The sequence below is a fragment of the Pleurodeles waltl genome, chromosome 4_1 (genome assembly GCF_031143425.1).
Source record: "Pleurodeles waltl isolate 20211129_DDA chromosome 4_1, aPleWal1.hap1.20221129, whole genome shotgun sequence".
In the NCBI taxonomy this organism is placed as follows: Eukaryota; Metazoa; Chordata; class Amphibia; order Caudata; family Salamandridae; genus Pleurodeles; species Pleurodeles waltl.
In genome coordinates, this window is record NC_090442.1 from 984,016,835 (window position 1) to 984,031,487 (window position 14,653).

Here is a 14,653-nt window from a genome sequence, read left to right on the forward strand (position 1 = left end):
CAAGGCAAAACCTTGTGTTGGAAGGCTTGGATGACTAAAGGTATTCTTCTCATTTCCCAATTATATCATAAAGACTCTCTCATCCCTTTTACTACTCTCTCAGCAATTTATAATCTCCCTATTCGCATGAAATCCCAAAATATCATTCTTTCTACTCTGGTCCAAGAGGCCCTCAATAAACTTATACATCATAATCATTCTTCTCTTGCATCATCTCCACACCCGATTGTAACTTCTAACTATCCTAGGGCAGCTGGAATTTATAAACTTATAAGAACATCTGTTTCACCTAGACTCAAATCACCTATTAAGACATTGTGGGAATCAGATCTTGGTGTTGCTTGGCCAACTTTTTTATAGGATAGAATATGGTATAAGATACATTCCACTGCTTGCACTGCAAGGATCATGCAGACCCTATATTGTTTTATAATAGACTTTTCTTCACTCCTGTACGCCTTTACAAACTCAAACTTGCACAAAATGACAATTGTTGGCGCTGCCACACTCAGCAGGGTACTGACTTTCACATGTTTTTTTCTTGTCCATCCCTATCTACTTTTTGGTCCTCAATATGGTCTCGCATTTCAGCAATAGCTCAGATCTGCTTACCAACGTCATATGAATTACTGTTTTTAGGTGGCATACACGATATCAGGAGTTCATTCAGGACTCTTGGAAAATTGGTGGACCTTTTGCTTTCTATTGCAATCTCTATTATTACTTCTAACTGGAAATCTTTGGAGAACATTACTCTCAGACAGTGGTGGAATTCTGTATGTTATCATCATAGACTTGACAGCTACAAGCTTGATTCAACAGGAACTTTCTTCAAACACCATCAGCTATGGTTACCATTAAGTAACTATCTCTCACGCACTGTGAAGGAAATTGATTTTTCTCCTCCTTTTTAAAAATGTCAATATATTTCCTGTTTTTCTTCTTATATATACTTATTTCATCTTACATTCGCTGTAACTAATGTCTATTACCTCTCTCTCCACACGGCTATCACTTGATTCCCTTTTCTATCCCTATAGCTCTTCTCCCTCTCCCTTTCTCTTTCTTCTTTCTTTATTCAAACTTGGAGTCTTTGATACTATATTGCTGTATATGCCTAATTCATGTACATGTTTAATATGCATTTATAAGTACAATATTCTTTATGCAAATATATATTCACAACTGCATATCTCTGTCTTGGCAAAGTTAAGTTAATGTTCTTGTATTTGACTCAATAAAAAACATCTTTAAAAAAAAACATCTTTAAAAAAAAAAGAAAGCTTAGCAGGCCAACTAAATATCATTCAATTGAAATGAACAAACTTTGTAAATGTTTTTTAAGCGATGCTCGTTCAGAAGCTGTTGTTGAAAGGCTTAATGCTATTTCCGGGGAAAGGTGTGCATTTTGCAGGCCTTGTGGGTGTGGCTTCCCAACTCAAAGGGAGATAATCCATAACTGAGAATGAATGAATGACGTATTGGTATTGCTATAAATTATTTTAGCTTTTTAACAAACTTCTAATAACATTGTGATAATTTTTTTTTTATTTGGTGCACATACTTTATCATTGATCATCACAACGTAAGACTAATTCTGGGAGATGGTGTGGTGTAACAGCCACTGGGCACTGGCCAGAGCTACAGACTTTGGAACTGGGGACCCAGGTTCAAGTCTCGTCATTGGCTCAACATCTTGTGATTATGGGCAGATCACTTAATCTACCTGTTCGTGCCTACCAAAAAATTAATGCGTCCTTTTAATGTAACTGGTGCTCATGTAAATCACTTCAATACTTGGGGTCGAGTTTGCTCTATAAAACTGCAGAAAAAAATCCACTTTTTTCTACCGACACATACTCGTGAACAAAGTCTCTCTGCACACCTAAATGAAACGTGGGTGCACAAATAAGTTACTTTCAGGTAAACATAGCAATCCTGGTTCACAGAATCAGCAGCTTGAGCAGACATTATCATCAGTTCCTCATTTGTAAAATAATAAGTGCTAGACACTTTCATGCATGTGGTTTCCATCACCACCTACATAGGTCGCTCACTGCGTGGTTGGGATAATAGTGGGTAAACATAAACAAAACAGTCAAAATGAATTAAAACAATCCAGGTTTGAGATGATGATCTCAAACAACAGTTAGTTGAACACTCACATAGGCCCATTTGAGGTGACCCAAGTACTCCTCTCCCACTCATAGGTGTTCTAGAGACTGTTTTCCCCCTCAGTAACTGTGGAAATATACCATGTTCAGAGTGGGCACCTCTCTTACTCTTTTCAGCAGCTCCAACACGCAAACACACAAGCGATTCATTCAGGTAGCGCTTGTGCAATATATAATTGTAACCGAGCTACAGCAATTTTGTTAAGCTAATTAATTTAAATTGGGGCGAATTACACTCTCCAGAGTCTGTTTCAGCAATCAGCAGCAGCAAGGCAATTTAATTAAATTGCTAGTAGTTGCGACTGACTACGCAAGGTCTTTCCTGGCGAGGCCTTGCTTGAATCAGGCTCGGAGGATCAGGCCAACGAGGTGTTGAGGCATGGTCTATTGTTGGCTCACGTCTTGTCTCTCTCTCCATGCTCCCTTGTGTGCATTGCTGTTACTGGCAAGGTGCACGAAGAGGGGAGGGAGAGAGAGGTTGAGCAGCAAAGGCAGAATGGGCAATCACTGAATGGCTTCACAATAAAGCCATACAGTGATTGGTCATTAATGCTTCCGGTTGCTCTGTGCCACAAACTGAGCCTCCCACCCCTGCTACATCTACAGTCTACACCAGAGCCCCTAATAACCTAATTTTGAGCCAATCCAGGCACTGCTCCATTGCTGTCAACACAGCATGAGAGCAGCAATAGGATTGGCCTGGGCTGGCCAACTCACCGCTCATTTGGAGACTGGGTGACTCCAGCTTTGAACTTCCCAGGCTCCAATAACTGTGTAGGTGAGACTCATTGAGATTGCGCATGCCGGGCTGGCCAGAGAAAGGCACCAGTCTAACCTGATATGCGCACTTCGTCGTGGACTGGTTGTTGCTGAGCAGGGCATTGTCTGCTCTGTGCTGTGTCAATCATATTCTGAGCCCCACCCCCTAGGACTGCTGCATGCATTGAGGCTCGGAAGGAGCACCTGCCCAATGGCTAACATCTGACTGCTGCTAAATATACATTTGTAGTCATATCTAATTTCTCCTTTACTAGCGTAAAAGGAAGAGGAGGAGTAAAGGAGTAAGTTTGTGCCACACACATTGCTGAACAATAGGTAAATAAATCCCAGGGTTACTAACTAGATGCAGTTTATAAAGTACTTCGAGTTAACCATACCAAAGTGCCAGCAAATCAGCACAGATGTTACCATAGGGACCAGGTACTTGAGTACTTTATGAGAATGCAAGGAATCTCTTTAATTAATTCTTGCTGCATACGTCTGATTGGGTGGTATTATCTGGCAGCTGCATGAAGACGTGTAACAGTGTGCCACAGCTAACACGGCAATGTGAAAACAAAATTACTGCAGTCACATGAACACGTACTCATGTGCTGACAACATCCCATGCAAGTTTCCCTGCACGTGAGACAACAGCCTAAGAGCTTGTGCTACACACTGAGCCTGATCTACATCCAAAATGTAGCAATTAATACACCACACTGAGGTTGTAAGAACAATCCTGCAGTGCTTCCGTGATGAATCCAGCAGAGTCGAATGGAGGATTCCAGAACTGAGAACAATGGGTTCCCAAGCAAACTGAAGAACCAGATCGTTCACACAATGAGATGTCACGTTGAGTTCCTTTCTGCCGGGGCTGCTCCTTGTCGCAATATGTAAAGGAGGAATTTTACTGTAAGTAGAACAAGACTTCATTGCAGCCCCGGAGAGACATAGCTGCTCCTCAAGTTCAAACAAAGCACATTCTAGAATACAGTATTTAACACAGAACACAGCCCATGAGCAGCGCAAGCCTATGATGTAGTTGAAATTTTAGTGCTGTCCCTCATGTCACAAAAGTCACCCGTATGTCACAGTTAATGCCTCATGCTAACCAAAGTAAAAATTGATTGAATGTAGAAACTGCACTGACAAGTCAATTCAGATGTACATTTGTTTAGACTGATGTTAGAAACCTTGGGGGTTTCAAAGTAAAATGTATTGTTTGATGAATTAAACTGATAATATGATGTCATTTAGACTTTAGACTAATAGAATGTATTGAAATGACATTGAATTTCTAATGATTAGTGAATTAAATATGCGTGCAAACATAGAGAAATGTAGTTCCACGTTATACTGACTGAAATGGATTGACAGAGTTATTTTGTTTAAAGTTGCTGAAATGCAAATGCTAATGAAGATTTATTAATGTAGAAATCATAATTTGCATATTAGAATGTGTTTTATTTGATGTATTAATGTAAAGTATTAATTCACTTGTGTTAGCCTAATTGAGGCCTGTAAGCCTGTTTTTGGTGACTGCATAGAATGCTGATTCATTTTCTTTAGCGTGAACCTTTCTTTCAGGCATCGTTCTCATGAGAAGACTAGCTTTGGTAATAGATACCTATTGTTTTAGACATAGAGAGAAGTGCAACAATGTCCTTGATTGTGGGACATCCTGAATCATGGGCTGTTATTGTAAAGAATTGTTTTAAAACTTGTGTAAGCTACATGGATGGAAGATATTCTCATGACGGACTTGGGAAAATATTGAACTGTTGCAGTTTGGAGTCATGTGATCAATTTCTATTGGGTGATGTTCCTTCAGTGTAATGTGGATTGTCACCTTGGGTGAACCAGAATGCCTTATAAACTTTAATATATGGATGACCAGTTGGACTTTGGTCAGAGATCCCTCCAGATTCCCGAAGATGAGAAACAGAGCTCCTATTCTTGTACCCCCAACGCTGTACCCCTGGGAGAGCTATCTTCCTCTCTGCCTTTGCCCCTCTGAGAAACCTTGCTGAGACTTACAGATATTCTTTTTATCCCTTGTAGAAGACTTTTGATGGAGCTTCTGACATGCTGATGCTTTATCCTTTTACCTATCTTTTGCCCACCTCAGCTAGAAGCTTGTTGCCCAAGATAACCTTTTTCAAATTCTTCCTGTCCTTTTTGTTCTTTTTGTCATTTGCCTGAATATGTTCTGCCCCACACATTTATTTCCCTGATCTGGAAAGTTGTAGGGCAGTGGTTCCCAACTTTTGACTCCAGAGGACCCCCACTGAATCAATATTGGAAGCTGGGGACCCCCAAGACATTTGTACAATTTAGATTTTAAATAAAACAGTAATTCACAAAATATACAAACAACTAAAAACCAAACAAATAATCATATTACTAAAGATATAATTATTTTATATTGAAAAAATATACAAAAATCAAAACATTTTAATCGGAAGGTCAGTGCTGCATCTCGCCGACTAACATTTTAATTTTTGGTTTTATTTAGGAAAGCTCAATCCTCAGGTCAGATTCTACATATCCCAAGTGATTTCTGTTTTTATTTTTAGGTACATAAATCTGAGAAAGCTTTTTCACATAAATATGTGTTGGGGACAGGAAGTAAAACCATAAGGGCCTCTCATCTCCCCATAGTCTCTCTGTCACATGTAATTAATTTGTTTTAGAGCACCTCTTATACCAGTGTAGGCTGTTGGAGCACTTTACAGGAGACTACAAAGTGTAGGATTCACATGTCATCCACACTGATGGCCTGAAGAAGAACAAACTCAAGATTCAGAACATAACACAGTGGTTAGCGTTGACTTTAATAATAGGAATGTACATCTATGCAAGCAAATCTTTTTTAGCAACATAAGGAAAATGAAAGACCAGAGGAAAAAACATAACATTCCAATTCGTGCAATGCAGTTTGCATGCAGCTCTTTGATGGCAGTTCATTACTCACTGTGCTGGATTATGATTGTAACTTATGAACTGCACAGTAACAAAAGAATCTCTGTGACAAAAGCAGTAACCCACTGTGCTTTGCACTTAAAATAATGTTCTTTGCATGATAACCATTCTTTGCAGCAGGCATATTACCCATCTCAGCTAGTTTAGATGAGTCAGAACTGCTACTAGACACAACTCCGATCTCTCTCCAGCAGGAACATTAATCACCAGAGTTATCTTAATATGTTTATTTTTTGCCCAAAAGCAGCTGGATGCAGAAGGGACTTTGCAGTACTTTTAAAACTGCTGCACAAAGGAAGTAATAAATATAAAGACATGCATGTGTTTCTGTCTGAAGCCCCAGTTGGAGAAGTGCCTTCCTGTCGGGCCAGGCCTGCGGGGCTCCTGGGAATGTGTCACGGACCTCTGGGGGGCCGCGGACCACAGGTTGATAACTGCTGTTGTAGGGTTTTCCTGTGCATAGCCAAACTTGTAACTCTGTTGATTTGATTTGACTGATGCGTGTTAAGCCTTAGCAACACTTCATCTCTGTATCACATATATTCTTGTTAATGATATGTATTATTCTCCTTGAATGCTCGGTCCACCTGAACGTATTTCATCCCCTTGGGAAACCATTGGCAATTCTATGTCTGTATTACTTGATATTGTGAATTGTCTACATGAATTTGAGTTTGTAATAGACCCCTTACCTTTATTTCTGAGTGGAGTTTTCCTTCCATGGTTACATTGGCCATGGTATGGATATGTGTAGAAATTGTGTTAATGGTTGTACCAGAGCATATGCTGGGTCCAAAGATGCGTTGACCTTGAAGGGCACTGATTCCGCAAAGGATGAAAATGCTCCAGCAGATCAGGTAGCAGAGGAATGGTTTGGTCTTTCAGGGGGAGAACCATTCATTTATAGTGTTAGGGAGTTAGGGATCAACCCCATGTGATTGCCCAGCCCCAAAATTGTTTCCCCCGAATTCTGTCTCATGGTACGTTCCGAAGATTGACGAAGTTCCAGCATCGTGCCTACAAGTGACGGATATGTGAGTATGACTAGGGTTTTGCGCTTGCATCACTTTTGGCTGAAGATTGCGGTAAAGTGTGATGTTGTGAAGTGTTTTGAGGAGTTATCATACTCAAAGTGATTGTGGCGCTTGTTGCTAAAAAATGTCCATGCTTGTTGGGTTTGACGGGTCAGTTGTAGCCTAAGATCCCGGGATAAGGCACAAGTGGTTCATTTATTGTCTGCAGGGAGGTACTTGTCATGAGACGTCATTGGTAGTGCCAATAGTTTTCCTTCAGTGATTGTGAGTTATTGGTTGATATTTAGTGCATCCTGAGTGCACATGGAGGATCTGTATCAACCGGAGAGAGAACTCCTGGTCAGGTTTCACTTGTTGTGTAATTGTGAAAGCTACAGTCAGAACAGTGTATCTCCGCACAGCTTTGAGGTGTTTGAGTTCCTACCTTGTAGTGTGCAGACAGGTTGCTGTTTTTTGCTCACAATATTTTGTATTAGGTGTGTTTGAGCAATTGTGAGAGAGACAATTGCGAAGTGACTGCATTGCTGAAAGAAGTTAGTGTGATGTCACTTTGTGCTGCGCTGGTAAGTGTTGGTTGGTGTGAAACCGTGCTGGTATTGATGGACAGTGTTGCGTTGCTATTGGTTGAGAATATTGAGATAAAATGATTTTGGGAATTAAGTTACTTTAGTATTTGATTGAAAGTTATTGTATTTAATTTATCTTGACCAAAAATGAAATTCTGTAAAGCATTAAAGATTGCGTTAAGAGGAGATGTGTTCATTCCAGTTATAGAGGGTATAGAGATCCCGCCCAAAGGAACTCTAGGCACTATGTGTCGTCTGTCAAAGGATTTCATGCGTGTGTGTGGCTTGAACAATGTTCCAAGATTTCTAGAAATAAGGTGCATTAGCATTTCCTCATTATGGAACATTTCATTTGAGAATTTTAGGTCATTTGAAGTGAATATCGTAAGAGATGAAGCCACCTCCAAGACATGCACAGTTTGAAGCCCTTAGTATGTGGGAACATGTAGCACAAGAGAAAATGTCAAACAAATATGAGAAGAGGATTACAGGAAGCAATTCAGACCCTTGCAGAAGCTAGATGTGATGCAGAACAGAAAGTATGGAGATCATACATACTTGAGGGAGTTGAAATGTTTCCAGCTATATCTAATGAAGAAGGTGAAAGTACTAAACCTACGACTAGGAAAAAGAGGGCAAAGGTAGATCAAACAACAGAAACTGAGGATAAAAAGACAATAACATATGAAAGTGATTCAGATGACGAATTTATAAATTAGATCTTGATGAATAGTCTGCCTCTGTACCACTCAATTGTGGTAGGAGCAAGAAGTGAAGCAGCACAAAATGCAACCCTAAATGTGCCAACTGCTCCAATTGCGCAGACAATGAATCAGACAGTAGAGGTAAACCTGCAAATTACATGTTCCCAAAGCGAATCCACAAGTTCAGAGTTTTAATATGATTCAACCTGTTCCTAAGTCCAGTTGTAAATCAGGTTGTGCCAAGTCCTAATGTGAATCAGATGGTGCAGTCACCTTATGTGAATCTGCCTGTTCCAAATTGTACCCTGCATCAACCTTAGCCGATGTTTGATCTGGTTCAGTCAGTCCCACAGATACCACGAGTCAAACAGGACAAAGATTCAAAACTGTCTTAACAGTACAGGGTGCAGGAATGACAATTCCTCAGAATCACACAATTCATATGGGTCCAGATGCATTAACAGTTCATTTCACTATAGGTCCCTATGTCCCATTCTATGCTCCAGGTACATCTGGAAGTAATGCCCATTCAGTAAATGTTCCGACTGTTCCTGACTCACTAGTTATATTCGCTGGGATATCACCATTTGGCATGCAGAGTTCAGTGTATTCAAATATTTCAGATATGGAGAGACCAGCTTCTCTTCTTAGACCCTTGACCCCTACTCGAATTGCAGATCCAAATCCGATGTGAAATCAGACAGGATTTATTCCTTATATGAGTTTTCCTCAGGGAAACCCACCCTATTTCATGCCAAGACCTGACCCGATCCCAAATGTACATTGCAGCACACCGCAAGGAGGGGTACCAGAGAATATGTCAAACTTCAATACCCCAACTCAGCAGAATGTAGGAATATTAAGAGCAGAAGTACCACAGAAGAATAACATAAGTCTGTGAGGTTTGACAACAGTCTGATTGGTTAAAAAATTTTAAGTCCTCAAAGTGCAACAGGTGTGCCAAATTGCAATGCCAGAACATAATGGACATCAGAAAGCAGTAGATCAGTGAATATGCCTAGCTTGAAATTGGAATTAAATAATTTTAGGAATGTTAGATACAGCCGAATTGGAAACGTACACAGAATATGAAGTACGGTTCAAGTGTAAAGATGTTACCCAATGTGCAGGACAGATTTATGAGAGATTAGCTGGAGTGGCCAAGAAATATGATGTGTATTTAGAAACATCAAAGTCCTTATAGAGGAATTACAGATTAGAGTTTAGCACAAAGGACATGGTTAACATGAGAGCTCCTGGAATGAAAACCCACATTAAGGAATTGATTACTTACATTCTGAAACGGAGAGCCCTAGATAAGTGGGAAGGTACATGAATGAAGAAAAGCGATCAGAAGAAAGCAAAGCCAAATATGCCTCCAGCAGGAGCAAATCAAGCCGAGGACAATGTGAAGATGATGCCCATGAGAGAAATACTAGGTGTGGGTTATATACATGTACCATGGAGTAGGAGTGATATACTGTCATTCACAAATGAATACCAGAGATTAAGAGAAAAGCCTGTGAAATGGTACAAGCAAACAGAGAGATTTGTGAAACTTTCAAAATGTCTGTGGAAATATTTGAATACATTGCTTGACATTGTGTATCCAGCAGAATTGTGGACTGAATGCAAAGGGAGCGTTGATTGGCCTGATATTGAACCTTCGAAGAAAACCAATAACAGGTGCACCATCTGAAGAGGTGAAGAAAAAGTGATTGAATTTTTGAAAAATAAAGTGTCCCCAAAAGATATTGATTGACAGAAAATTGACAGGACAGCTCAGGAGTCAAAGAAGTCGATTCATACATATTATGAAATATTGCTACAGGCTTTTAAACAGCAGAGTGGTACAGAGACAATAGAAGCTAATGATGTGGCTCATTTTTGTGTTCAGATTTCTGCAGGGATTGAAGCCAGAGGTAAGTGAAATCATTCAGCAGCACCTGATGTGTTGGTAGAATAAACTGATTGATGAGATCCTGCAATATGCAAAGTATTGTAGCAATGATTTGGGCTAGAAAAAGAAGAAGCTGAAGGAAAGGTGATGGTAAAGCAATTGAAAGCTGTACACAAAGTTAGTCACATTCCGCAGATGATGTTGCATACTGGTGGAATGCAAAGAGTACCAAAGTTGGTGACAAATGTTGTCCAGCTTAACCCCTTCTGTGCCGCGGACATAATGGTTACGTCCTGAGGCACAGTGCTCGTGTGACCAGGACATAACCATTACGTCCTGGGCACAGAGCCCAGAGGGAGCGCTAGCGCTCCCTCTGTGTTCTTCCCTCCCACCCCCCAAAGGCAGGGATCGAAGGGGAAGTACCCCACCCCCCACCCCCGTGACGTCAGCGCGCGATTGTGTGCTGTCTATCACAGAGGCCTCCTCCCTGAGCTTCCACGCGATCGGAAGAGAAATGCTCAGCATTTCTCTTCCGATCACGTGGAGGAGGCCTGAGAGGCTTCAAAGGGAAGGAAAGGAATTTCCTTCCCTTTGAAGTCTCTCTGAGCATTTTAGCAGCCGGACTGCGAAGCAATCTGGCTGCTAAAATGCCCTCTAGACACCAGAGATTTATTTTATGAATGAAATTGGCATAAGGGGAGCGACCCCTTGGGCAATGGTCGCTCCCCAGGGGGGCATTTGTTTTTAAGGCCTTTTCTGCCCCCCCCACCCGGGGGATTTTTGTTTTTTGTTTTTAGAGGTGGGGAGCGGCCCCTTAGGCAAGGGTCGCTCCCGCAGGGGCAAATTATATTTAGGCCTTTCTGCCCCCCTTGGGGGCAGATTGGCCTATTTTTATGAGGCCAATCTGCCCCGAAAGGGGGACAGAAACCACTAGACACCAGGGAGTTGTTTTTTTTGGTGAATTTCACGCAAGGGGAGCGACCCCATGGGCAAGGGTCACTCCCCTGGGGGGCAAATTTATTTTAGGCCATCAGCCTATTTTAATTAGGCCGATCAAACCACTAGGCACCGGGGATTTTTTTATTTGTTGTTTTACAGATGGGGAGCGACCCCTTAGGCAAGGGTCGCTCCCCTGGAGGGGCAAATTGTATTTAGGCCATTTCTGCCAGCCGATTTTAGGTCAATCTGCCCCCAAGGAAACCACTAGGCACAGGGGATCTTTTTTTTTGCACCAATGGCACGCAAGCGTCGCTCCCCGGGGGGTGGGCGGGGCGGGGGGTCAGGGGAGCAAATTTATTTTAGGCCATTTCGGCCTATTGTTATTAGGTCGATCTGCCCCCGGGGGGGGCAGAAACCTCTAGGCGCCAGGGCTAATTTTTTTTTTGTGTTTTTTTTGTTTGTGTTTTTAGAGATGGGGAGCGACCCATTAGGCAAGGGTCGCTCCCCTGGGGGGCAAATTGTATTTAGACAATTTGCAGATCGGCCGATTTTAGGTCAATCTGCCCCAAGGGGGCAGAAACCACTAGGCACCGGGGATCTCTTTTTTTTGCGCCAATGTCACGCAATGGGAGCGACCCCGTAGGCAAGGGTCGCTCCCCGGTCGGGGGTGGGTGGGTTTAGGGTGGCAAATATATTTTAGGCCATTCCCCCCTCCACCCCCAGGGCAGATCGGCCTATTGTTATTAGGCCAATCTGCCCCCAGGGGGGGCAGAAGCCTCTAGGCGACAGGGATACATTTTCTTGGGATATTTTTTTTTTGTTTTGTTTTTTAGAGGTGGGAAGCGAGGGTCGCTCACCGGGGGAGGCGGGGCAAATTTATTTTAGGCCTTTTCTGCCCCCACAGGGGCAGATCGGCCTATTGTTATTAGGCTGATCTGCCCCCAGGTGTGGCAGAAACCTCTAGACGCCAGGGATAAAAAAAAAAAATGTTTTGTGTTTTGTTTTTTAGAGGCGGGGAGCGACCCGTTAGTCAAGGGTCGCTCCCCTGGGGGGCAAATTGTATTTAGACCATTTTTGCCCCCCTTGGGGGCAGATCAGCCGATTTTTGTTAGGCCAATCTGCCCCCTCGGATACACTTAGGCACCAGGGATTGGTGTGTGTGTGTGTTATGCGTGTGTTTTCTTTAGGGGGGCAGCCCCTTGGGTAAGGGTCGCTCCCCATGGGGGCACATTACTGTTGGCCATATGGGCCTATTTTTGGAAGGCCCATCCGCCCGCAAGGGGGGGCAGAAAGCTCACCAGAGGCCAGGGAAGTTTTTTTTTTCAAATAAACTGGGCCAAAGTTGTTCTGCCCACCAGTGGGCAGATGGGGCAATTACCCCTGATCCACACCCTGGGGGGGGGGGGGGGGTGGGGGGGGGGGCAGAAAGTCTACTAGATGCCAGGGAATAAAAAAATATATATAATAATATTGGGGTGATGGCTACCAACCAGTATGGGCCTGGTTACGCCCCCACCACAACTGAAGGGGGTAACAGTCTTTCAGCTCTCCCCCGCAGTCTAAAACATCTTATCCCACAGCAAGCAAGAAGACATTTGATTATTTTGGGTTTTAGTTTTACATTTGGGCCATGAGAGCTTGGCTTACTCTCAAAATCGTCCCACTTGGAATGGTGAGGGTCGCTGCCATGTAGAAAAATCCACAAGACCTAGACACATCTGAAAACTAAATATCTGGGTGATTCCAGGGTGGTGTGCTTCACATGCAACCTCACCATTTTTGTACCCACAATCCCCTGCAAACCTCCAACTTTGCTGGAAATTACAAATTTTTCCCACGTTTTTGTGATGGAACCTTCCGGAATCTGCAGGAATCCACAAAATTCCTACCACCCAGCACTGTCTCATCTATACCAATAAAAATTTTGCTGCACTTGTCAGCCTAAAAATGTTTTTTTGTAAACTGCCCTTTTGGACCCCCTTTGGTTCCCCCTCAATATCGACATGTTTTTGGCTCTTGCCTTTCACAAGCACTTGGCCCACCTACACAAATGAGGTATAATATTTACCGGGAGACTGAGGGGAATATTGGGTGGTATGAAATGTGTCCCAGTGTGGTGATCCCACACAGAAATGTGGGAAAAATGTGAATGTATTAGCTAAATTTGAGGTTTGCTGAGGATTCTGGGTAAGAAAACATTGGGGGATCCACGCAAGTCACACCTCACTGGACTCCCTCGGGTGTCTAGTTTTCAGAAATGTCTGGGTTTGGTAGGTTTCCCTAGAAGGCTGCTGAGCCCAGGACTAAAAACGCAGGTGACCCCCCCTCCCCCGCAAAAACAGGTAGTTTTGTATTTAATAATTTTGATGTGTCTAGATAGTGTTTTGGGGCATTTCCTTTCGTGGGCAGTAGGCCCACCCACAAAAGTGAGCTACCAATTTTATCTGGAGACTTGGGGGAACGCTGGGTGGAAGGAAAGTTGTGGCTTCTCTCAGATTCCAGAACTTTCTGTCACCGAAATGAGAGGAAAAGGTGTTTTTTTGGCCGAATTTTGAGGTTTGCAAAGGATTCTGGGTAACAGAACCTGGTCAGAGCCCCACAACTCACCCCATCTTGTATTTCCCCTAGGTGTCTAGTTTTGAAAAATGCACTGGTTTGCTAGGTTTCTCCAGGTGCCGGGTGAGCTAGAGGCCAAAATCCACAGGTAGGCACTTTGTAAAAAACACCTCTGTTTTCTGTGAAAAAATGTGATGTGTCCACGTTGTGTTTTGGGCCATTTCCTTTTGTGGGCGCTAGGCCTACCCACACAAGTGAGGTACCATTTGTATCGGGAGACTTGGGGGAACGCTGGGTGGAAGGAAATTTGTGGCTCCTCTTAGATTCCAGAACTTTCTGTCACCGAAATGAGAGGAAAAGGTGTTTTTTTGGCCGAATTTTGAGGTTTGCAAAGGATTCTGGGTAACAGAACCTGGTCAGAGCCCCACAACTCACCCCATCTTGTATTTCCCCTAGGTGTCTAGTTTTGAAAAATGCACTGGTTTGCTAGGTTTCTCCAAGTGCCGGGTGAGCTAGAGGCCAAAATCCACAGGTAGGCACTTTGTAAAAAACACCTCTGTTTTCTGTGAAAAAATGTGATGTGTCCACGTTGTGTTTTGGGCCATTTCCTTTTGTGGGCGCTAGGCCTACCCACACAAGTGAGGTACCATTTGTATCGGGAGATTTGGGGGAACGCTGGGTGGAAGGAAATTTGTGGCTCCTCTTAGATTCCAGAACTTTCTGTCACCGAAATTAGAGGGAAAAGTGTTTTTTTGGCCACATTTTGAGGTTCGCAAAGGATTCTGGGTAACAGAACCTAGTCAGAGCCCCACAAGTCACCCCATCTTGGATTCCCCTAGGTGTCTAGTTTTCGAACATGCACTGGTTTGCTAGGTTTCCCCAGGTGCCAGCTGAGCTAGAGGCCAAAATCCACAGGTAGACACCTCTGTTTTCTGTGGAAAAATGTGATGTGGCCATATTGTGTTTTGGGCCATTTCTTTTCGTGGGCGCTAGGCCTACCCACACAAGTGAGGTACCATTTTTATCGGGAGACGTG